We start from the raw sequence: 25812 nt of genomic DNA, 5'->3' as shown, positions 1-25812 counted from the left end.
CATCACAGAAAGATGTTTTGTTGCTGCTCCAATGTCAGACGGTCTATTAAGGTTCATATACGACTACAAAACAGGCTAAAAGGAAACATATTTCGAGACACAACAGAATTTATTTTTTGTCATAAATCTTAAATCACCCAACTTGATTGCCATGGCAACAGACAGAATCTATGAGCGATTCCTGATACTATTGTCAATCATCTATTTATAACAATGTTTTTTATAACAATTATAAACTCTGATTGGAAGCAGCTGATTTTATATTAAAATCTTTTACCAAATCTACTGAAAATTGTAAAATGGCAATACTTAATTACTTGCTGGCAGTTTGTTAGAAAACCTATAGATCGTGATACATAATGCGTATCGTAGAAATGTCTTCAGCTATCGTTATATGATATTTTTGTAATATCGCCCACTTTTACTGATAGGCCAAAAATAAAATTTGGATAAGACATTAGTCCACCACAAACACACACACAGACACACACATCAAGGGGCAATTTCGTGTAGCCAGTCAACCTACCTGCATGTTTTCAAAAGACGCATTCGCTTCCAGGGGAAATGAGTTGATGCTGAAGATGTTCTTAGAGCCACTTAAACTTTTAAAGGAATGATATGTGGGTATCTGTAAAGGACAGCTTATTGGATCCTCATCTCATTTTCACATTACCAAAGGGTGACAAAAAAAAAACTTAAAATATTGGTCCTTTTTTAATGCATGTTTTATGTTTGAGACAGTCAGTGTAGTTAAAGGAATGCATCTGTGTTTTAAAGGCCTATCCTGAAAACACTGGGTCCTAGGCATGAATGCACCCTGGATGTGAGGGCATTCTAGCATCACACACAGTTATACCTAGGGGCAATTTAGTGTAGCCAATCCACCTAATGGCATGTTTTCAGAAGGTGTTATGAAACCAGAGGAAACCCACACGGACACAAGGAGAACATGCAAAACTCTGCTAACCCAAGCAAGCAATTAACTAGAGGTTTAGAGGTCTCTATCCAGTAGTATCACTTGTCTAGTGAAGCAGTGCCACTACAGTCTGGAAGTACATCTGGAAAGTAAATTGGCAAGCCAAGTAACTACATGACAAACTGAGACGCGGCACTCATCCTCTGCACATAAGGAATGTCACCAATCAAGCTTGCTCCACTCACTTCCACAGATATTCTGCAGAACTAATTATTGCTAGAACCGTTGCAGCTGGTGACTGACTTGGGAAACCATTGTATCAGATGGTAAAGAATTATGCAAACCTTTAAACCTCTGTAACATTATTCACACCATATGTAAATTAATCCATTAATAATGTGCATGAATTTTAAACATGCATGTGGTGTAAGGGCCTTTAATTTAGTCTTTCTTTGTCACTATGGAGAAAACTGCTTTAGAATACAGAACAACAAATATGTCATCCTGAGCTCCTGAGATTTGCTTGTCCTCCCCTTGTCTGCACAAGTTTGCTCCAGGGACATACACAATTCTCTTTATATGCATTTCTAGTGTCTAAAGTCTGAAAAGAATCCAAGCGATGGCACTTATCTCATGCCTGATTAAGGTTCATCTTAGATACATCTGTTTTTTTGTTAGCATCCATCTCATCTTCGATACACGTGAGTCATACAAATGAAGATGATAAAGATACAAAGGACCAAAATACTTGCATAAAATGGACAACTGGCATACAATCTCAAAATCATGCAAAGAGACTGGGAAAAGACTCTTGTTTTCTCGAACAGCTGGTCTTACAGTGATTTGGAAGTGGAAAAAAAGAACCTAAGAGTGAGAAAAGTACACACCCACTCAAAAGGCTAAAATATGGCATCAGTATGAAAAGAGCTACGCACGAGCCATTCTGTTCTGCTCTCTCCAGACACCGCAAAAAGAGAGTCATGTTAATCCCCTACCCCCCACCCTCAGATGTAAGGACATATCACCTCAATCCAGTGCAAAGACAAAGCCTGCTATCTTTCACAAAGCTTGTTATCGTACAGTGTTGGGAAGCTGGACCAATTTATCCAACACTTCAGGAGAAAAGAACAGGATGCCATTCGGTTCAACAAACATCATTTGGAATATGACTCCAGATCACTTTAACAGTAAAGGGGCGTCCAATATATAATCTTTAAGTCAAGAGCCAAAGGCCACAACAGGAAACTCATATTTGGCCATAACAGTTTCGGGAATGTCATGTTAGCAAACACTCATAATAGCTATTGTCTAATTTCAGGTAAAGCGTGCTGCCACCATGTCTGCAAATATTCTTACTGTTGCATATTTTTGAACATCACAATCCCTTAAAAATATTTCTTTTTCATGGTGTCAGAGATCTTTCCTGTTGAACTTCTCAAACAGTGCTTTAGTAACTAAGGCCAGTTCTACAGAGTGTAGAGTGAAATGGCGGATCATGCACAAGGCAGGCTATGAGCAAAAATAAGGGTAGGATTATTTGATTTTAAGGCTGCTTTGAGGCACGGTGGCTTCTCCCAAGAGAAATGATTTGATGCTGAAGATTAGAGTCACTCTTAGAGCCACTTAAACCCTTAGTGGAATCAGGATATCTGTAATGAACAGCTTGGTGGTTGCTCAAATCTCATCTTCACATCACTAATATGTGAAGCCATACATGAATACATGAAGTGTGGTTTATTTTATTTTAAAAATAAGTTAATGTGGTTAAAGAAATGCACTGGTGTTTCAAAAATGTTTGGTAATTACAGCTTCTTGTTGTTACCTAAAGGCACTTAATTTGATGACAGTGTCTGTACTCGGACAAGCACAGATTTTCTGTTGAGGCTACAGTGGAAGTTAACAGTGCAGGTGGTACACAATAAAAAAACTTTAAAAGGCACCATATACGGACATTTTACAACCAACAGCAATTACTGCGACAGCAGGAGTCAAAGACACCCCATTTGTCCATGCACTTATTGGATGGGATGTATGTGTTCATTCCTTTGTGCTTGTAAATCAGACCAGTATTAGATAATATTCAACATTACTTATTAAATTACTCATCACTTAAAATAATTTATTGAAATAGTAATTTATTGCAAAGACAATTATCCAAGTATTATATTATCTGAACAACCCCAAAGCCAAAACACCCCAGTCCTTCTACCAACACTGCAACACCACCTGCACTCCCCTCATCAATGACCAGGTTTGTAAAATCAGCAAAAAGCAAAATCTTTGAAAAGCTACAGGATTTGACAAGGTCTCACAGGTACATTTTAACACTGTGCCAGCCAACTGGCCCAAGCATATTCAACCATTTGTACCAGCATATTTAATGGTTCCTTAGACAATTGTACAGCAACTCCCTGCTTTAAGCCTATGATAACTGTCCAAGTCCCAAATATCATAACATAATAATTATATTTCCAGTCTATTTAATTACCGTCCTGATGGGTTTGAGCATCTGCTGTTAATATTTTTTTTGAAATGCAACACAACTTTGTTTCTGGATCCACTGAGTTTGCTAAGATGTTATGTTAATTTTAGCTCCATCATCCATACACTCCCAAACTGCACCTTACCTTTCCACTGGCAATCTGTCAGTAGTTTACAAACTTCCCAACACACAGGAGGCACTATGTCCTGACTGGACACATCCTGCCAGAGCCATACTCCGTCAGCACTGGTGCACTACATGGGCATGTCCTCTCCACTCTCCTCGACTTGCATCTCCATTAAACTCATCGTTTCTAGATGACACCATCATAGTTGGTCTCAAAGACAATAATGGAGTATGAGTACCCTGAGAAAGTAGCATGACCTGTAGCATGGTGTGAGAAACCCCTTGAGAATTGCATTAACTACTGCAAAGGCCAATCACCCCATCAACCTTTAGCAATCATTGATGAGTGCCGTTGAGTCATTCAGATTCTTTGGCTCACTATTGCCAATTGGGAATTGGTAATTGCATCTAGAAAGCACAACAGTAGATGTTCTTCTTGCTACAACTGAGGAAACTCACTGTATCTCAGCCTTTGCTGGTTCAACTTTGTTCTCACATCCTTCATTACAGATTGTTTCCCCTCCTCCTCTTCTCATTAAAAGAAAAACCACAGTGAGGACACATGGTCTGAAAATTACTAGGAACCCCACTAATCTGTTTTGGAAGCCACCATCAGGCAGATGATTCACACCAAGACAGCACATCACAACAACAGCTTTTTCCAACATGCTATTAACCTGATCAATAAAGACAGATGATTCTGACCTCCACCTCATCTACCCTCATCCCTATCCCACTACTATCTCTTTTCTTTACTTCTTTACTCTATCAATGCTTTTATCATTACTCTGTGCAAATCATTGATAAATAATTTATTATAAACATTTCATAACACAGCACTATTGATTAGTGTTCTGATTGGTCAGGTGTTGATTAATTTTCTATAACAGCAGCTCTGACAGTAGTCTCAGCCATAATTCATATCACAGATGTATATTAATGTGCACTTTCTAATATGTTATCGTATCCATAGTAACTGATTCACAGGAACCTCTACAGCAGACACTCCACATAATCTAAGCCTAATAATAAATGGATTAAAAAAAATTACTATTATTCAACTAAAAAAATGTATAATCACTGATAGGGTGAAGCTTTCTGTAAGAAGACATTTAACATTTTCTGGTTTCTCAGTAACACAACAAGATGCATTTTACTGTCCTATTAACTCAGATAGAGGGAGGGAGGAGAGAGAGAGAGAGAGAGAGAGAGAAGAGAGTCTGGTAGGAGATTGGTTGTTTATAGCTGTTTATTGCTGTGGACAGTCCACAAAATTAAATGTAACTATAAACAGTTAAAAGTACCACGTTGTTCATTAATGAATTAATTATAATTTAAAAAATTGCAATCTTTGGAAAATTGCCATATAATGCAACAAATAAATTAATTATGTAAGGAATAAAACACTTTGGGATGTGCTGTTTTTGGAAAATAATCAACTTTGCATTGGGTCGTATCAACCCACACACGTATCAACCCCGTGCACACCCAATGGCATATGTTATTATCATTTACTATATGGTAAATGAATGTACCTTGTTTGCCCTTCATAGAGCTTAATTGTTTGTGCTGTGCTCCTTCAGTCATATTGTTGATCTATGCACTAGTAATATCTAATTTGTCTTTGTGACGTGGATGCAAATCTCTGCCACAATGTGAACAAACATCAAAGTCTGATACATACCTGTACATCCTCACATATGGTACCATAGTGGTGACTGAAGTGCTTACATTTTTCTTCTGATTTTTGATAGAATTACATTATTAAAACAAAATAAAAAAAATAAAAATGAAGCTAAGCCAGAAAGTCATAAAAAGCCATAGATTACTGTCAATCAAAATTCACATTGTCAGAATATCATATATTCCAACAATTGCACTGTTATGCTTACTGTGACACCGGGCCATGGAAAGCAAGAAAAGAAAGAAAGTCCTTGATGATAAAAAAAAAGCTACTAATTTATCGATATCTACAAAACAAAAGTCTTTAATTAATGGAATACAAGTGCAGTGGCTTGTGTGTTTTCTAAAAAACAGCATGTAATCAAATGTCATCAGCCAAATAAATAGTTACCGTCAAACAGAGCTGGCATCAGACACAACCGAGAGTCATATATTGAAAATTAATTTAGACATGCACTCAGTGACTGTATAATGATTTAACTATATAATTGACACATGCATCACACTGTCATCCAATGTACAAAAATGAAACAAACAGTCAACTAATCAGCCTCACACAGAGCTCTTTCTGGCTGATCCAATAACCCAGCTGTCTACAGTTTGTACAAGTGAGGCTTTACAGCCAAGTACAAGACACACAGCATTCAGCCTTGGTTATACTTCCAGTTTAGGAGGTTACTTTATTTTTTATTAAAGCCTATTATGAAAGAAAATTGAAAAATTCTTAGCTTTTGTCACCATACAACAGAAACACAGGAAGTTTCAAAATGCGACATTCCTTCCAGTCCTTTTTAATCCGTTATGGTTGCAATGCGAGTCCCATGAGCACATTCAAATCTGCAGTATGACCCTGTTACCTCCAGAATAGCTTTAATCCTGGAATGCAACTCCTGCATGGTGTGTGGTGGGCTGTTGGACCATTTCTCAGGAAGAAAACCTTACAGTTCTTTGAGGGATAAAGGAGATGGTTATTTACTTTGCAGTCTGCACTCCAGAACATCTCATATAGATTCACTGATGTTTAAATCTGATGATTGGAGAGGCTATGGAAAGCTCTTGACTTCACCCTAGTGTGCATTAAACCACTCTTGAATAATTTTAGCTGTATGTATTGGGGTAATATCATCCTGGAACATAGGAACATTTTCAGAAAAGACCACGCACCATAGGGTACACATTGTCTTATAAAACTGACTCATATTTTTGACTGCTATACAATCCTGCAAAGCCTATTGACTTCCACAAGATGGCTGCCAATACCATTATGAGTCATCCATCATATCTAACAGACGGCAGCAGATGGGTTGAAGTCATCCTCAGTGAGCTTCAACTTGCGACCATTGTTCCTTTTTGCTGTTTATCCATGTTTGACGTTCATTGCCATGACCTTTGAGAATGTTCACCTTGAAACATTAAATAATTTTCCAGTTTTTGTCACTGCTGCACCCACTATTTGGCCTCTTTGGAACTCTGCTTTAAAATCTCAAAGCTCATTTTCAGTCCTCTTTCATACATCCTGTTAGTTGGAAAACAACCCAATACAATGTCCTTTTGCAGCTGTGTTTATAATTTTGATTTAGTGACTTGAAAATCAAGGTCTTTTTTCATGTCTCTGTTATTTTGTCCAGTCCTGTATAGGGTTACTATGGTGTCATGGTTGGTCATGGTGTATGAATAGACAGTTACATTTCAGTTGACTTCTTCATAATACTAATTATAATGCATTTCCATTTATTTATTTATTTATTTATTATTTCTTTCAGTTTATAGCGACAACATGATCAATCTCCTATTCGGATTGGACTAGTTTTACATTCAATTCATATTAAACTTGTGTAAATTAGTTGCCTAAATGAGAGATTTATGCTCACACTGCCATACAGCAGTTAAATAGCATAATTATGCAATATCACATGAGCAAGAGTGCAGTTGTACTGAATATTGGTATGACTGTGATTTGGCCGTAGGCACAGAACTAGTGCTGTAGCTAATCGCAGCTGTGCCGATATTCAGTATAACCACATGAGTGCGATATTGTTTTTCTACAACAGTCCTATAAACAAGGAATTAATATTGAGTAACTGACATTGCAGACACAATATGGCCAAATGTTCTGTTTATTTTTACTCCACTAGCAGAAACTGAAGAAGTCACACTCACTTTATAGCACATCGGCTAGCTAGCTCATAATGATTTCCCGTTAAAGGTGCTTCAGGCAAAACTGGCGCCCCTTCTTCCTTTTCATCTTCATCTAACAAGCTCTCATATTTGAAGTCAAAAGTTATATTCCTAAAAATTCTTGTTTGCCATGTCTGCTGATGATGTCACTAACGCTACTGTAATAACTGTTTTGAACTAGGAAGTGGAGTTTTACATGGTGAACACATGTAGTGATACAGTGAAACATCCCAGTGCGGTTATAGTAAATGTAAGCACTCTTGGAATGCCGCTCGACCAATTAAATTGGTGGACCGGAACTAACTGCTGTAAAACAACACTTAATGCAAAAATATATATATACAGAGGGCATGTTTTGGTGTACAAGCTTAAATCACCACATTACACTGTGCACTGTTTCCTCTTGCAAATTCAACGTGAACCAGAATATGGATCTGTGACAAATGTAGTGCAAGTCGCATTGATGTTAACTTCTCGTTCATGTACATGTATCTCAGTCTGAAGATTATCTACAAGCATAATCAATAACAATCTTTAAATAATTCCTTTCTTTGAAACAGTTCCACTACCTTGTGCTTGGCCTGGTGCCTGTATATGATCCCTTCTTTAAACTAGGGTCTGATCTCCTTTTAGACTCCACTGCAAATAAAGCCTGCTTCCCACAAGTACAGCCTATCAGCACACAACGAGAAGAAAACTGGTTCTTGGGGTGTATTCTCTAGGGTTTGGTGTAATTGCTAATGTCTCCTTAAGAACATTCCCTGGATGGTTTCAGGACTCTGTAAGTTATTGCATTTATACTAAGAGTGCTCTGGCTCTTGCCTCTAATAAATTGCAGTGCTCAATATCAGAGCGGCAAAGTGTCAGTTATGAAGACCGAACCTGGCACAGAATTTGTTTTCCATCTCGTAACCAGCCTGCCTTCTGCATCTCCAGGAACATTGATTGTGCCTTTCCCCTCTGATGAGATATTGGTGCAAGGGAAACAGCCAATAAGTGAATAAAATAAAACCAGCGCTCGAGAGGCAGGCAGCGTTCGGATCACTTTAGGGTCATTTCATTTGCCGCCCTCCCGCTGGTATGCCGCACGGCGCTACAATGCTATTTTGACCTTAATCAATGCCAGTAAATGTCTATTATTTCACTCAGTGTATTTATAGTGAATGATTAGAAACAAAAAAAAAAAAAAACAGAGCTGAATGTGGTGCAACTGACTACAGCACACAAAACAATCCTTTTAAATAATATTATAAGTCATATCAATACTGATAAAAGTACATAGTTATTAACTGTGCCAACATCTGGGTATTACAGACATTTGCTAATACTATTAGAAATAAGCTACATTTTTGTTACATGTATGTCACATCTCAAGGGTGATTAATCACCAAATCTAAGCAAATATATTTTATTTAAAAGTTCACAACTTCCACTCATTTTTTGTGTTCATATCTATGGGGGAAATAAACAATGTAGAAAACATGTAGAAACTGATCTCTGGTTCAATGCATCTGACTTACTCTCAAAACCTTATCTCAAGAACTCTCCTCACCATCCAAGCTGACAGACTGCCAGAAAGCTTGCACATCCTCAATATGTGGAGAAGGGTAAGCTGGAAGCTGGAAAGGGCACTGTGCTGGCCAATGAAATGACTGAATGGTGCATTAAATGGTGCGCAGAAACACTGGAATATGACATCACAACTTGACATGGACTTCAGTGATATCAACTGTACATTTATTTTTATCTGTTCATTTTTATCATATCATGAGTATAGAACAAGTAAAAGTTCAACAATCAGGTAAGTACAGTTTTGTTGTGTTGTGTACATCCAAGCATATTAATAATATAGGCTTGTAATGATCTCATACCATATGTCTAATTGCTGTTACTGATTTGGCTTAAGCTTATATGAGAAATATAGTTATTATCATAAAAAAAGGCACTTTACCTTTGAGCAAATCAGCATGAGTCAAAGTTATATGATTTGAATTGCTGGTGTAACATAACAAATTGTGTTTTTTGGTAGCATTTTTTGTTTCGCTACAGTATGTCCCTACAAATAGGTGATAATTTGGAGATGTGCCCAGGTATATTGATTAGCAAGCATGTATGTTTCTTCCCTTAAAATCACATTTTATTTATTAATCCAATTAGCGAAAACAGCATGCTTTTTTTCCAAATTTGCAGTCACATGAAAGCAGATCTGGTTTTTTTTTTCACAGTAAATGGAAAATGAACAACCGAATGGAGCTGGTGAAACATTCTCTTTTCTACTGGTGCTTAATAATCACCCTATGAGTTTGGATGCTCGCTAACTTCCAATTGTAAAGAGGTTGACATTTGTAGTCAGGTCATGACAGTACAGCCAGTCTGTCAGAGAAGGTGCTAATATTAGCGTGATCTTACTTTCCGTGCAAATTATCTGTACAGCAGAGCATATGACCATGACCAACCATCACCCATCAAAATGGAAGTCCCCTAGAATACAGCTTTTAATGCTGCTTATAAAACAGTAAAATGGACTGATCTGACGATCACTGATGTGTTAAATCACTATTTTCCTATGTTTGCATTTTGCAGGTGTATAACGGGTTCCCATTTAGGTATTCATAGTTAAACCACTAGCAACACATTATCAAGCAGCCCAATGCACCCGATAGATATTCAAAGCGATATCAATTTTGGTTGCTAAGGGTAACACAAGGGATGTTTTTTTCAGCTATCCCACACTATTTTAAACTGATATTGTGCTTGAATGATTAGTGAGTAGCTACACATAGCTCAATTTCCTCTTTAACAGGAGCTTAAAACATTGATCTAAACAGCTATATTTTCAGTTTTGCTTTCATTAGTGTTTCTTTTTCTTCTGCATGAGAGCTAAGACTTCGTGTTGTAGAACGGGTATATTTAGAATTTCACCCAAATCATATCACAGTTTGGAGGCCCATAAGATTTCAGCTTGCATTCATACGCTAGAAAAACCGCTCTGCCTCTGCTCTGTGGTCAGCGTGCTTAATAAAATTACAGTCAAATTACATGAGTATTTAATAGTAGGGAAGACTCTGATTTTACATATTAATTTGCAGTCAAATCACTCATAAGTCACACATTTTGAAAAACACAAAATCCTTGCAGGAGCATCTGTAAGAAGTACACTGCATGTGTTTGGATATTTGAGGTGTCTACATACATTTAAGACCAGATGCATTGGTTATGTTACCATAAATGTCTTGGCTGTGTGAATGCAGATGGTAAATTATGTGGGATCACAACTTGATCCTGTTTGAATAACAGATTTCCGGCTGACTGCACACTAAATAGTTAAACTTACAAAACCAGAATAAAATCGTTCACAAAGGCTATAATTTACTGAACTGCCCTTCCCCTGTATTCATTTCTCATGCCTTTTCTTGTGATAAACTGTTGCATTACAGAAAATGTTTTTTATGTATCTATCCAACATCTGATCACCGTGTCAAACTAAAGGATGAGACACTTGCTATCAGAAATACAGTTATTACTCCTGCTTTCCAAACACACATACACACACACACACTCGCGCAAGCGCATACAGAGTTTTAAACCTCTAGCAAAACAACGTTATTACCGACATAATACAAAATTGATTCAGAAAGCTATCATAAGAAAAGGACTAACAATATGTTAGAATTCAAGGCCATGAGCTCTATACCAATGTAAGAACAGGGATATATAATTTAATCTGTTTTCTTTGATTATATAACAATAAACTATTCTGTTATGACAGGATTATGAGATCAGTGCTTCAGTGTTATTTATCTGATTTACATTTTTAAGCACAGCCGCATTTCTACTATGCCTTCGATGCATCAAAGGCAACGTGCTTGGCCGTATTTCAACCATTCGTGTCACAGATAGGGAAAATAAGTCCCTCATCACACGTAATGTATCAAGCCACTAAATCACTGACAGAAGAAAGACTTTGCTTTGGCAGCCTGCTTTCACCTGCAGCAATATTCAGGTTTTGATCAGAGGCAGATTTTTTCCCTGATGCACTACAGTGACACAGAGCCACAGCTTTGTTCTTGGCTCTCTGAAGAATGGTTTTAGATAAACTCCTTCCATAAGCTCTAAGGGATCCATGCCACACAGTTGTAATATTTAACAGCATGTCCACATGAACAGGCAGGATGCCCAACTTTCTCAACACTGCTGAGCCTTGGGCTCTGCAGGCTGCTTCTCTGTGGATTTGTTTCATGCAGGAATAATCACTGTATGGTTGATTCCATCTGGGTGCAAGTCTCTCTCTCTCTTTCTCTCTCTCTCTCACACACACACACACACACACTCAGAAATCTGTTAATGTAGCTAATTAATACTATGCCTACACCTAAATCTAACCCTGACCTTAACAACAGTATCCAAAAGGACACCTTTTAGTTATTTGTAGTTAGTTTTTTTTTCTTTAATAAAAGCCAATATTTTCCCTTGTGTGGACCAGTCATATGTCCCACAAGGTCAAAACTGTCAGATATTCCTTTCCTTCCCCCACCAAGATATAAAAACTTGCCCACAAACATGCACACACAGACAGACACACACACACCTCCAGCATCAGTTTTATGACAAGCAACCAGAAGCCATACTATCACTGAGCTGATGGCACCAGAAGTGAAGATGAAAGCTGCAACCAAGCACATAAAAAGCATCTGTATCGAAATTTAAGTTGCTTCTACAGCAAATTAAAGAAGATTTTATCACCAGAAAAGTGGGCAATGGCAGATATGTAATACAGACTGACCTTAACTTTCATACACATAAGCTGAGACAGATCATGTAGAATGTATACTTTCTCCACTCCATAAAACATAGACTAACATCTTGAAACTCTAGGCTGCTTGTTATCCATGTTACAGTTCAGAGAATATCAAGCTGTAAACCACAAAATTGAAGCTCCAATATTAGGCAAACCTCTTGATGTTGCATCTAAGGCATCCTGTATTCCTGTTGATACGTTGTTCAGCAAAGTAAGAGCACATGCCGATTATCCCAGCTGTGCAGTGTTACTGACATGGCTTTCAGCAATCTATGCACTTAATCTGAATTGCTCGACTCAATAGTTTACATAAATGGCCATGTAATCCTTTCCAATGGATAAGCTTAGTGAGAGCAGAAAGAGAAGAAAAAACATGATTTGAGTGTGGTACTGGAATAGTAACAAGACTTTCACACATTCAGATCCACTGTGGATTTTAGTGTGGGTTAGGGAAAGCTAAGGGCAGCTGAATTGCTCAGATGCAATTACACTAGTCACCATTCTCTGAATCACTTCACTAGGAGGTGCAGAACACTGAACTCCACAATGGTCATGCCAGTGAGCTCAGTGAATGAAAAAAAAGCCTTTCAATAAAACATAATTATTACCCTCAATCCAATAATACACCTGTCTGCCCAGAGCGGCACATAAAAAGCCTCCAAAGCTTAGCTAGAAGATTATCTGTGCTCCTCAAAAAAAAAAAACATTCATTTTATGATATAAAATAAATGTACAATATAGTCTTCCACTCCCAACTCAGAAAAATGTAGTTCAATATGTCAACAGCTCACAACACGTTAACAGGTACAAGATGGAGCTGGGGCACCAACAGTCGCTGTAGCTTCTGCTCTATTTACACATAATTAGGACCAGATTTTAAACATTAGAATGATGATCATTATCTCCTGCCCTTGGTTTAACACCTGCCAGAAGTTCTCCCACGTGAATACCTTGTAGCGGAGACAACAATAACCTAACACTCAACACATTAACGAATGCTGTACTAACAACTGTAACGAGCACATTTAACCCAGACAAAGACTTCAAAACCCAAGAGTCTAACATAAAGTGGCCTGAGTATTTGGCTATGAAATGGCTATAATGTCCTAAAAGTAGCTATATTAATTCTGTCCTGCTATGACATCTATACGATAGATGCTAGGGCTCCTGTGTGATTGTTTAAATGGATCTGCAAATAGAAAATATAGAAACTAGCACAGAAAGTGCCACTTGAGCTGTGGTACAGTGAAATTAAATTTTCAAAATCCTTCCTTGCTCAATGTTGGAATTAATTTCACATGTCGATACTGCCAGCATGCTCTTAGTGACCTCATGGTGTGGCAGAATGTCACTGCATGTCAATGCAGAAGAATCAATTACCACTGGCTTTTATTAAAACCCCCCAAGACTAAGCTTTTCCAAATAAATGAGTCAATACCAAGAAGCCAGGCTCAGTATCAGTATAATTAAAACAATGAAATTTACCCCCCTCCTACCTGCATACAAGTGTGAATAAGTTCACGCATCTGTGTGTAAACACATGCACATCCTGCCATGGCTAAGAGTGATTACATAAAGAATTCAAACAGCAATGAAAGATTACTTCCCCTTGGCAATACGAAATGTAGAACTGCCTTTGGTAACTTAAAAACAAATGAATCCCCTGAGGATCACAGTCTACTAAATACCAAGGTGACAATGCTGTCCGGAACAGCCAAGCTCTATAAAACACCTGAGACCTGCAGACATAACTCAAGGGCCCCCCTCTGGGATCAGTCTTACTCAACTCCCTAGAAAAAAAAAAAACATCCCACCTTTGCCAAGAAAAGGCTTTTAAACTGCCTAGGTCACAAAAGCAGATTCAAATGCATCAGCAAAATATGTAACACATTTCAAAGACGCCTGTGCAAAAATGAGAGAAAGCATGCCCTCACTTCTCACAACTACACAAAAAACGTCCTGCTTTGTGCAAGGGAAAGGAGATTTAAAAAAAACTCTAAAAAACATTCTGTATCAAAGCTTAAGAACACTTTTTTTTTGCAAACTCAGCAAGGAGGCAGCTGTAAGGTAACTCACAGAGATGGCAAGGAAAGTTTAAATCACTGTCCAGTTCTCTCTCTCTTGACCAATGCTTGAAGGCTATGTCAGTGTGTCCACAACCACAGCCCTTCAAGTTTCTATGGCTGAGTGATATGATGATATAATGTCAATACTGTGATAAATTATGCCATAATACACTTATCTAAAATATCATGTAAGATAAAAAAAAATCCTGAAAATAACCAATATAATGTATATATGTTTTACATTATATTAATTTGAGAAATTGAGCCATGGACAAAATTTTACGCTGAAAAGTTATTTAAAATTTTACAATCACAAAAATATAAGCTAGGTCATTTTGAGTCAAACAGAACAGTTAAGAGACTGGCACTGTGACAGCAGCTGGTAGTTGAGTACCCAGCTGAAAGTGTAATTGAAACCAACATGTGGCAGGATCAGAGACAGAGATGGATTACAGATTTTTTTTTCTGATGGATAATGAACTGAAATGCTTTCGGAAAGAGAGACATGGAAGGAGTGTTTGTACATCTTCCATGTACAAACCTAACCAAATCAACACACAGGAAGTAACATTTGTAATATGTTACATTGGAATGAAAATGAATACAGCATAAATAACTATGAAACATGCAAATTAATATACGTGACAGCATTATTTATCACATATGACTGTACAAACTCTCAAATATTCCTCTTTGTTACTCTACAAGCAAGATGCAGTGATCAGTGTTGTGTTTGCTTTAGTCATTTTTGCCTGTCCTAGTACATTTATTCTTTAAAAAATTAAACAAATCAATCTTCAGGGCTAAATATTTAATCAACCATTACATAAGTGATGTTTGAGAAATCAATACTATCAATTTACTTTTTAAATAAATTAACATGCATTTTAAAATAATAGTGGAATAAGTTAATCTTCAGAAAAAAAAAAATCAGAATGACCTAAATAGCCAATTTTAGAAATAGAAAATATCACTTCTCTATAAACCCAGTGCCAACAGCATCAGAGCATTTGCCAGACAATTTAGGAAAAAAATCTCTTTGTGTGTAAAATGGTGAGAAAGTGATAAAGTCTGTGTGAAATGAACCAGAGCACCAATATAAGGAATCAGAATAGTCTCATTACACATAAAGGCATAAAACACAATTCACAAATATATTTCTTGATGTATAAATATACAGTATGCCTTCACAAACATTCAAACATAGTGGCCACAAAAACCCATAAAAGTATTTTTAATATTCCCCTCCAAATGTATTGGAACGGCAAGGCCAATTCTTTTGTTTTTGCTATACACTGAAGACATTTGGGTTTGAGATCAAAATATGAATAGGGTCACTCCATGAAAACTGCATGAAAATCACTGGCAATAAAATTTAACATTGCAGTGAATATTGTTAAATATCATGATTAATGTAAGGTGCTATACCTTGAGATACACACAAGATAATTTCAATGTCATCCTGTTCCTAACTACTGCAAAAACATAATGTCTTTCTAAATTCTCCCTATTAATTAGTGTCGGAAATTGTGACATTCCTTACCTTACCTAATAAGGTGATTATTTTTTGCTTTAATTCCTACCCTTTCCTGTCATAAAAGTATTCCTATTTTAATACAGAGGGCTCTTAATAGTTATGTATGGGAATGGTTGTTCAGGGTCACAGCCTGTTTTGGGTGCGAAGTCTTTTAAAAGTTGTTGCAAATGTAACCACTGTTGTCTGCATGGGTTACGTTCAAACTGTTTTAATAAAAACCAAGTTATTTCTCTGTCAGAAAACAATATTTCTCTGTCAGTCAGTCAAGCACAATTTATAGTATGTTGCATTTGAAATAGCCTCAGCCTTATTTCCAATTTGCCACCAGACCCCACATTCAGGCGTGAGGTGTATCACCCGAGAGTACTTACTGATCTCCTGCGATAATCATTCAACATGGCAGATTGCAAGTGTTTTGACAATCTGTGATGTTCGCGTCTGGGTAAGTTACGCTCATAACTTGGATACATTCAAACAGAAACAAAAACCACCCTCCATTTTATACGAGAGGAATATTATCGTCATTGTGATGATAACAAAATTTGAATCGATGCAGAACTTCCTGATAGGTGACCGATTGATTCCCGACCCCTCAGCAGAGCTCGCTGTTGATTTTGCATGTTGGGAGACATGAACATGAGTGGCGTCCACCGTTCTGTTCAGCTCTCCAAACAGTAAATTCCCATGAAACTAATTTCGCAGGGCAGATTTTGCGGACTGTCTAGGCTACTTGTGTATTTAACAGAATCATATATGCCATAAATTAATTTTATTTGGAGTTTGCATGGTGTATAGCAGGGTCATTTTCGTCACTATGTGCGAGTCTGTGTTACATTCATCACGTAGATTTAAAAGAAATATCCGTATTTTAAAGCCACCATGGAATATCAGTTCTTTTAGGATAAGGTATGGAGATCATTATATGTCAGGTATTGGATGATGATATGCCACCTGGAATCCTACTTAATTATCAGTAAGATAAATTTAAGTTTTTGAAATGTTATCAGTTAGAACTGTTCTGTGTTTATTACAAGTGTTCCATGTTTGCCATCCAATGTTCAACTGCCAAATAGAAAGGATAGCTGGGTTACGTCCATCTACAATATACCATACCAGTGGTCTGGTCTTAAAGGTTGTTGACCCCCTGACTATTGTTACACATTCAATCTGAAAGTATGGATCATTTGAGTCTTGTTACACACAATGAAACAGAAAATAGGTTGGTGTTCAGCAACTCATTCAAAATGTTTTTTCTTTATACCCAAAAAAGTAGTTAAAATGAGTTGGCCCATTGTGTTGCAATGATTGGATAATGTGCCAAAATGCATTGTAATATGGGAAAATTTAAAAATTACCGTCCGTGTTACACTCGCGACGTTTCGTGCAGGGTATAGTGAAGTCACTCAATTATTATATATTGCATCTACATTATCATAAAAACTAAAATAACTAATATGGTCTTGCCTTAACTTCCCAGTGATGCACTAAGTACCCAAGAAAATCTCAACTTCAGTGTTCTGAATCCTTCTTTTTGATCAAAAATTAGACTAAAGAGTTATCTTGAAATATTCAAGTTAACAGATCTTCAGATTGGTCCAAATTGTTGATTATTTTGAAACTTCTGTTAATGTTATTTATTGACTTGTCAAATGTTTTCCTATTTTTAATAAAATTTTTATTGATAAATTCATTGTTATTTTCATGTCCTTGTTATATGTGCAACACAGTAAATGTGATGCCTCATAACTCACATTTGAGTGGAGTTTTTGACCCATATGCCATTATGTCTGATGTTAATGTCAGTGTAAGGGTGGGAGTGTCCTTCAAAAAAATTCATTTTTCTGGAATTGTACCCTTACGTCACAGTTTAGCTGCAGGTTTCATGGAGTGACCCGATATGAAAAGATAGATCTATAGATTCTATAGATAGAGAATTTCTAGATGTGTTAAACAACTTAGAACATGACACCCTTTGTTTGAACCAACTCATATTACAAGTGATCAAAAATATTGGAACGGGGTGCTGTGTTAGATTGACTGTTTAAACATTTAATAGCTCTGAATATCTTCTCTTGGTTTGAGCCCTGGGTTTCACCTGTGAAGACTGCATTTGTTGTTAAAAAGGATAAACCAACATGAAGACCAGTGTGGACAAAGAAAGGATCTACTCATGAGCACATTGGTCAAGCAGTGGAGGGGGTGTCATGGCTTGGGCTTGCATGGCTTCTTCTGGAACAAGCTCACTAATCTAATTTTTATTGATGATATAACTCATAATGGTAGCAGCAGAATGAATTCAGAAGTCCACAGAAACATTCTGTCTGCCAATTGACAAAGAAATGCATCCAATCTAATTGGGAGGAACTTCATCATGCAGCAAGACAATGGCCCAAAACACACTGCCAACACAACAAAGGACTTCATCAGGGGGAAAAATGGAAGCTTTGAGACTGGCCAAGTAAATCACCAAACCTTAACCCAACTGAGCATGCATTTCACCTCCTGAAGAGGAGACTGAAGGGAGAAACCCCCTAAAACAACTTTTTTTTAAAAAAACAACTGAAAGAAGGTACAAGTCTGGAAAAGCATCACAAAAGAAGAATGCAACACAGGTGCAACAGGTGATGCAGTTATGGCAAACAAGGGATATGCAACCAAATATTAAGTGTTGTTTACTTTAATTTACTTTAGGACTATCTGTTCTAATACTTTTGTTCACCTAAAAATTGGCTGGTCTGCCACCAAAGGTGCTGAAATTTTGATCCATCGTCTCATATTCATCTTTCAATTTCAAACCCAAATGTCTTCACCTTATAGCAAGAACAACAGACCTGGCCTTGCCGTTCCAATACTTTCGGAGGGGACTGTATTTGCCAATGTACATCTAAAACATTTATGAATGTTAAGTTCATTTTGAGGTTGTTCAGTCTGGTTTCATAAATATAAGAGTGGACTTCACTGCGTTTTTCAGATGTCCTGTCAAGCTCAGGTTCCCATATTTATCCACCTATACACCCCGACCCCATGTCCAAACCCCGTCCTGAGTACATTAGTCCCAAATCAGATACTGTTTGACCACAGGGGAAAATTCAGTGAAATGCAGTGTACTATTACTAGCCAGATGAACTCCTGAACAATGAAGTTGGAATACTGGACTTATCCTGTTTTATGCAGCAAGTGAAGGCCGATGTGGTTGATTTTCTAAATGGTCGATGCACAAATGGAGAACCAAGCCAGACATCTTTAATCTTTACCTTATTAGATGTGTTTTAGATGTATATTAGATCTCCCACTCCCAAACACCATGTTTCCTTCACCACTTTAATTTGTGCCCTTTTTAGCCTGAGCTTAAATTTGACATGCATTTGGCAATGCAAATATTGTTCAGATATTTGTCTGCATACCATATGTACATCTAGAAGAATAAAAGTGACATCCACTAGCTGGCACATCAGAGTCCAAACATCTGTCTGGCATATTTCCATGTCGAACCTTGAAATATTTAGGGAGCTCATGTCAGATATTCCAGGACACACATTTGTCTCTGTGCAGCTGCATGGAGATGTTAAACACAAGGACAAGCTCTGTTAGTTTATCTTTCCACCATTACCATGATTGCTGATGACCTGCATCTCAAATCGAAAACTATCACATTACTTTTAAAAGTATTTACTAAGCTAGAAGATCCTGGCAACTAGGTGCAAAATATACTTTTCAGTAAGTTTGTAAGCTATATGAGAGGTTTTTGAAATTCAAACACTAATCTGAAAAGGGAGATCTGTAAATGTTAATACTAAAAATTTGCACAGTTCATGTAATCTGCAATGTGAAATTTAAGTGCATGTAAAGAACAACACTTAGTGGTATCCTAGCCCTGTCAGTACACAACAAGTTGCTAACAACGGTTCAGCACTTTAGCTGAGTTTTCAATCACTGTTATTGTGTTCCTAACAAGCGTTGAATTTTGTCAGTCTCTGAAAAGTGACCGTCAAAAGTACTTATTAAACAGATAGTGAAAAGAATTTGTCCCACATTATTCTGCAAGACCATTATTCCGCTGCTACCACAAATATTATTTGGATACCCATCCAATATCACAATGTAATTTAAAAAAAAAAATGAAACAGGGTCTCACATGGAGGGAGGGGGATTGTTTTTTTTTTTTTTTGGGCGAGCATTCATTACAGTCCAAATACAAAGACTTTAACAGTGTATTCAAATGCTAATGTGTTAATTATTATTCTATTTAGAGATTATCCACCTTGCTCAACCTGATAGCAGTGTTATTTGTATTGCCCGTTGGTTTACTCTATTCCAATTAAAGTGAAGGTTTTTCATTCTGACTGAGCTATTAGTCAAATTAGATAATTAGACTGCATGCAAACACAGTTAACAACCAGGCAAACAGACTACACACTGACAGCTGATTTATCAATTTTTTAATCTAGAACAAGCTAACTTCTTTCCATCATAACTTCTTATGATGGAAACTCAAGCTATACACCGATCAGCCATAACATTAAAACCACCTACCTAATATTGTGTAGATCCCCTTTGTGCCACCAAAACAGCTCTGACCCATCGAGGACTGGACTCCGCAAGACCTCTGAAGGTGTGCTGTGGTATCTGGCACCAAGACGTTAGCAGCAGATCCTTTAAGTCCTGTAGGTTGCGAGGTGGGGCCTCTATGGATCGGACTTGTTTGTCCAGCACATCCCACAGATGCTCGATCGGATTGAGATCTGGGGAATTTGTCATGTTTCTCAAACCAGTGTGACAGGGTGCATTATCCTGCTGAAAGAGGCCACTTCCATTAGGGAATACCGTTGCCATGAAGGGGTGTACTTGGTCTGCAACGATGTTTAGGTAGGTGGTACGTGTCAAAGTAACATCCACATGAATGCCAGGACCCAAGGTTTCCCAGCAGAACATTGCCCAGAGCATCAACACTGCCCTTTCCTTCTTCCCATAGTGCATCCTGGTGCCATCTCTTCCATAGGTAAGTGACACACACACCGGCCGTCCACATGATGTAAAAGAAAACGTGAATCATCAGACCATTCTCCCATCGCTCCATGGTCCAGTTCTGATGCTCACGTGCCCAGTGTAGGCGCTTTCGGTTGTGGACAGGGGTCAGCATGGGCACTCTGACCAGACTGCAGCTACGCAGCCCCATATGCAGCAAGCTGTGATGCACTGTGTGTTCTATCATAGCTAGGATTAACTTTTTCAACAATTTGTGCACCAGTAGCTCTTCATTGGAATCAGATCAGATGGGCTAGCCTTCGCTCTCCATGCGCATCAATGAGCCATTACCCTGTCACTGGTTCACTGTTTGTCCTTCCTTGGACCACTTTTGGTAGGTACTAACCACTGCATACCGGGAACACCCCACAAGACCTGCCGTTTTGGAGATGATCTGACCCAGTCGTCTAGCCATCACAATCTGGCCTTTGTCAAAGTCGCTCAGAGCCTTACGCTTGCCCATTTTTCCTGCTTCCAACACATCAACTTCAAGAACTGACTCTTCACTTGCTGCCTAATATATATCAGGTGCCACTGTAATGAGATAATCAATGTTATTCACTTCACCTGTCAGTGATTTTAATGTTATGGCTGATCGGTGTAGACATATTGATCGAAGCAATTCAGGCTGCAGTGAAATGGCACTGTGTGATGCCCTTCATTCATGTCATGAAGGTAGATGTGATGCAACTGATTGAAGTGGAAAACTCACTGGATGGGTTAAAGTCTGTATTCAGTAACCTGGCAGGACAATCTCAAAATTCACACACAAATGCAATCAAGTCTACACATATACATAAAGGCAGGTCATATTTAGAAATGTGAACACATCAGGAAAAACTATATGCAAACCCATTTGTTTGCTTAGAAATAAAGAAATTTTGATGAATGAGATTCTTCTTATTCCAGTCTGGCTCAAGGTGACTTGTGAACCTTACAAGACGAATTTGAAAGTCTGATTTTCTGCTTCCATTATATCATGCGTGAGTGAGCAAATCTTTCGCCTTGATTTGTAACGCAGCACCTTTCCCACCTTATTCCTTATTCTTATATAGCGCTAGTGCACGGCTAAGGACTGTGCCTATGGCTACACGAGTGACCCTCAGATTTATGCACTTTAAATGAGCCATGAAATCAAGCATATGTTACTGACAAATCCAATCTACAAAGTTGATAAGGGAGAAATAATGTCCGAGCCAAAATGTGTCCAGTATCCTGAGCAACTCCGTTTAACTGAAATCCGTCAAAGTCCTTTTAAAGCAAACTACTACCAAAAATAAACATCTGAACAAACGCCTGTCACTGCATTTACGCTCGTTTTATCATCAAAGCAAAGCAAAGCAAAGCAAAGCAAAGATATGAACATGACCCGACCGAGTCACCGAGTCCTCCTCTCTACAGGTATTCAGCTTTAAGTCTAAGCTTATTTTACAACGGGTCATTACAAGAAGCTCAACTACACAACATGCATTCATCTGCAGAAAGTGTGTTTAAGTCATCACAGTGGTAGAAAATTGAGAATAAATTTACCAGATATATCGGTGCGCGTGCTGCCGCTCTCTATGGCGCCCTGCGCTCCGTTCGGCATCTCGGAATGACAGACCGCTGCGCGCGAGGAATGCTGATAGCGCGGCGCGCGTGCCTCGCCCCCTGACAAGAACCTCAGCCAATCAGAATCGCCTCTCAAGATATTACGGCCAATCCGCTGCTTTGAAATGTTGGCTATTTTGCATAGCAAGGTTGATTAGCGATGTGAAGTAATTCAAAGAAATTTAGAAGGTACTAGTTTGATTCCTAAAGTGCGCAATTATACAAAAATGAGAATGGGCTTGTAACCACAGAACTAAGAAAATAACGACGGAATTGATCACATGTCAAATCCTAGTTTATTTTACTAACAGAGTTAATTGCTATGGTGTGCTATTAATTCAGGAGCAGATGTGCCTGAGTGTACCAGTGTCTGTTTATATGTAGGTGAGGTGAAGAGTTCAGCAGAGTTCTTCAGATTAAACCGCACTAATCTAATTAGGAGAGAGAGACAAACCTAATAGTGAGGGCATCAGTGTTGTCAGCAAGGTTACCACCTTAAAGGAATAGCTCAGCCAAACATTACATTAAGATTGAAATTTTCAGTCTTCCATTATTTGTTTAGCACCTTGAGGGTTGGGGTTTGAACCCTGCCTCTGCGCTGTGTGCGTGGAGTTTGCATGTTCTCCCCATGCTTCAGGGGTTTCCTCTGGGCACTCTGTTTCGTCCCCAGTTCAAACACATGCATTGGAGGCTGACTGGCATTTCCAAATTGTCCATAGTGTGTAAATGTGTGTGTGTGATTGTGCCCTGTGATGGGTTGACACACCTTCCAGGGTGTCCCCCGCCTTGTGCCCCGAGTCCCCTGATTAGGCTCCAGGCTCCCCTGCGACCCTTTGAAGGATAAGCGGTACAGAGAATGGATGGATGGATGGATTACATGTTTAGCCTCACAACACCAGCACACAATGAAGAAGTAAAATATATTGGACATAATATTTTAGTAAAACGGATAGCATTGGGGCTCCAACAGTCCAACCCTACATCCTCATCATGGAGCCTGTTTTGTCAGTTAACAGGCAAATGGTGAAGCTGGAGGGCCGACCACCCATCAGTGGATTAACGTTAGCTACAAAAACAAACATGTAACTCTTACTCATCTTAGACTAGCCAAAGACAGAAAGAGATGGAAGTCTGCTGTGGTCACCCTATGCCCCCCAACCCCACCCTCCGGGGATGTGGTGGATTAAATCAAGTAAGTCAGGATGGCCTTACCACCTCACAGCTCCAGAGTCCATGGTTCGATCCTGAGCTCAGGATACTGTCTGTGTGCAGTTTCTGTACATGTTCTCCCCATGTCCATGTAGGTTTCTTCCTCTGTGAATGTGTGTGAGCATGGTTCCCTGCACTTACGGAAGATGAATGAATGATTATAAATGAAAACAAAGGACCTAGAGAACAAAATTTGTCTGTAGAGGAGCACCAAGCAGCACCAAAGGAATGGCATTTAGACTGTTCAGTCATATTTAATATAAAGTAAAACAAGGGGACATTCTGAGGATAATTCTATAATGAAATTAATCTGCCTGATTGCATTTTTAACAGCTTCAATTCATTTACCTTTGAGTGGAATTAACACTCTTGTTAGTCCTGTTCCTTATTCATTCAAGGTAGAAGGAACAAGAGAATTACAAGAGTGTTGTGGTGAAGAATTATCTGTGATAATGCTGCACAAGTCTGCAAGTCTAGAGGGGAAATTGTATTGTACTGTACCTACTGTCATAAAATTACAGATTTATGAAACTTTATCCTGATTTTCTCATCATTTCCTACAATTAATTCCTGTGGTTTAATTGGAGCTCTGAATAGAACTAATTAAGCAAAATTAAAAATTTCCCCCAAAGGCGACAGCTAGAAGTGTTGTCACTACACAATCTAACAAAGACATGTTTTCATACAATCCCTGTCTGTGTGATAACTGACTCTATGTACTACAGCCTGACAGCCACTTAATGGAAGATGGGTTTTGGCTCAAAGATTGTGCTCTTGGAGAGCTTATGAAAGAATAAAGACAGTTCATATGGTCTTGAAATGGAGGATTATTGAACATCAACTGCACTCAGAGAGAAACCATTGAATTGTAAGGGAGAAGGCAGCAAAAAGTCTGAAATCAAATGGATAGCATTCTTTTACACCTGCTCTTTATTCCCCAAATCCAGATGAACTCAGCCCCTACGGAGACGCAGCAATGAGGATTACAACATACAGCTACAGTTTCAATTGAACACAATATGCAAGATATGCTGAAAGAACAATTATGGTAGGTTTAAGAGAAATGTCTAACCAGGACTAACAATGAGAGAAAATTCTTAGTTTAATATTATATAAAAATGCAAATACTTGAAAACTAGTGGACCACTTGCTGAAAATAAAATGTGGTGAGTTATCATTTAATATAGAATATAATGAATAACAAGGATATTTTTGATTGATACTGTTATCTGTATTTAGTCAGAAAGGAGAAAGCTTTTATTGAGCTAAGAACCCTTAACTATTCAAGTATCACTTGATGGGTTCTTTTTTCTAAATGTGTGTATATAATATTCAATACATTACGCATTCTTCTTGTTGGGCTTTAGTGGTGGGGCATTGAGTTTGTGCCATAAGATTGAGATGCACTTGATGGACATGTATATTAGTAGCTGGAAGGGAATTCACATATTCAATAACACACATCTAATTCTCAACTCACCACTTCCCTAATGTCAGTCTTTAGTAAGAGATATGCATTTAAGTCAATGCCAGTTGCTTACTTAATGAACTTCAACTTGAAAAATCAATTTGGTTTAATACAGAATATGTTTCTGCACATCCGTAACTGCTATAGTAGTGGAAAAATAAAGTTGCAGTAAATGCAAAAATATGCATCAAAGTATAGCATTTGCTCTTTAAATAATTCTCTATATTATAAGCAAAATATATTAACGATAAGCATTAAACAGGTTTATACAAATAGAAGTGACAGTGATTTTACTGCAATGGGTAATGGCTAAACAGTATTTAAAATAATACAAATAATATACACCTGGGATGTTTTAAGACCCTAAGATGTCTGCTTTGTTCATCCTGTACATTTAACTATTTAATGTAATAAAGATGAGGATGGTATAAAGGCACAGAGCGTGTTGTTACCCCTCACAGCTCCATGGTCCCTGGTTCAATCCTGAGCTTGGGATACTATGTGTGCAGAGGTTCACATGTTCTCCCCGTGTCTGCATAGGTTTCCTCCAGGTTCTCCGGTTTCCTTCCTAAGTGGATTGGCTATGCCAAATTTCCCATAGGTCTGAATGAGTTTGTGAATGTGTGCGCATGGTGCCTTGAGATGGACTGGCATCCCATCCATGATGTATTAGAACCGCGCACCAAGTGTTCCCAGGATAGGCTCCGAATCCACCATGACCCTGACTAGGATAA

General features: G+C 38.1%; 1 protein-coding gene across 1 annotated transcript in view; it reads right to left on the bottom strand.

The window, feature by feature from the left end:
- Positions 1–25720, bottom strand: part of b3galt1b (UDP-Gal:betaGlcNAc beta 1,3-galactosyltransferase, polypeptide 1b) — a 111800-nt gene extending 86080 nt beyond the window's left edge. Inside the window, exon 1 of the mRNA XM_026946525.3 lies at positions 22342–25720. The gene's annotated coding sequence lies outside the window, so the exon portion shown is untranslated. The remainder of the gene's footprint in view (positions 1–22341) is intronic.
- Positions 25721–25812: the final 92 nt, after the last annotated feature.

Source organism: Pangasianodon hypophthalmus, chromosome 5, assembly GCF_027358585.1.
Source record: "Pangasianodon hypophthalmus isolate fPanHyp1 chromosome 5, fPanHyp1.pri, whole genome shotgun sequence".
NCBI classification, from domain to species: Eukaryota; Metazoa; Chordata; class Actinopteri; order Siluriformes; family Pangasiidae; genus Pangasianodon; species Pangasianodon hypophthalmus.
Note: the sequence above shows the minus strand (reverse complement) of the source record. Positions and strands in the feature narration are given on the sequence as shown.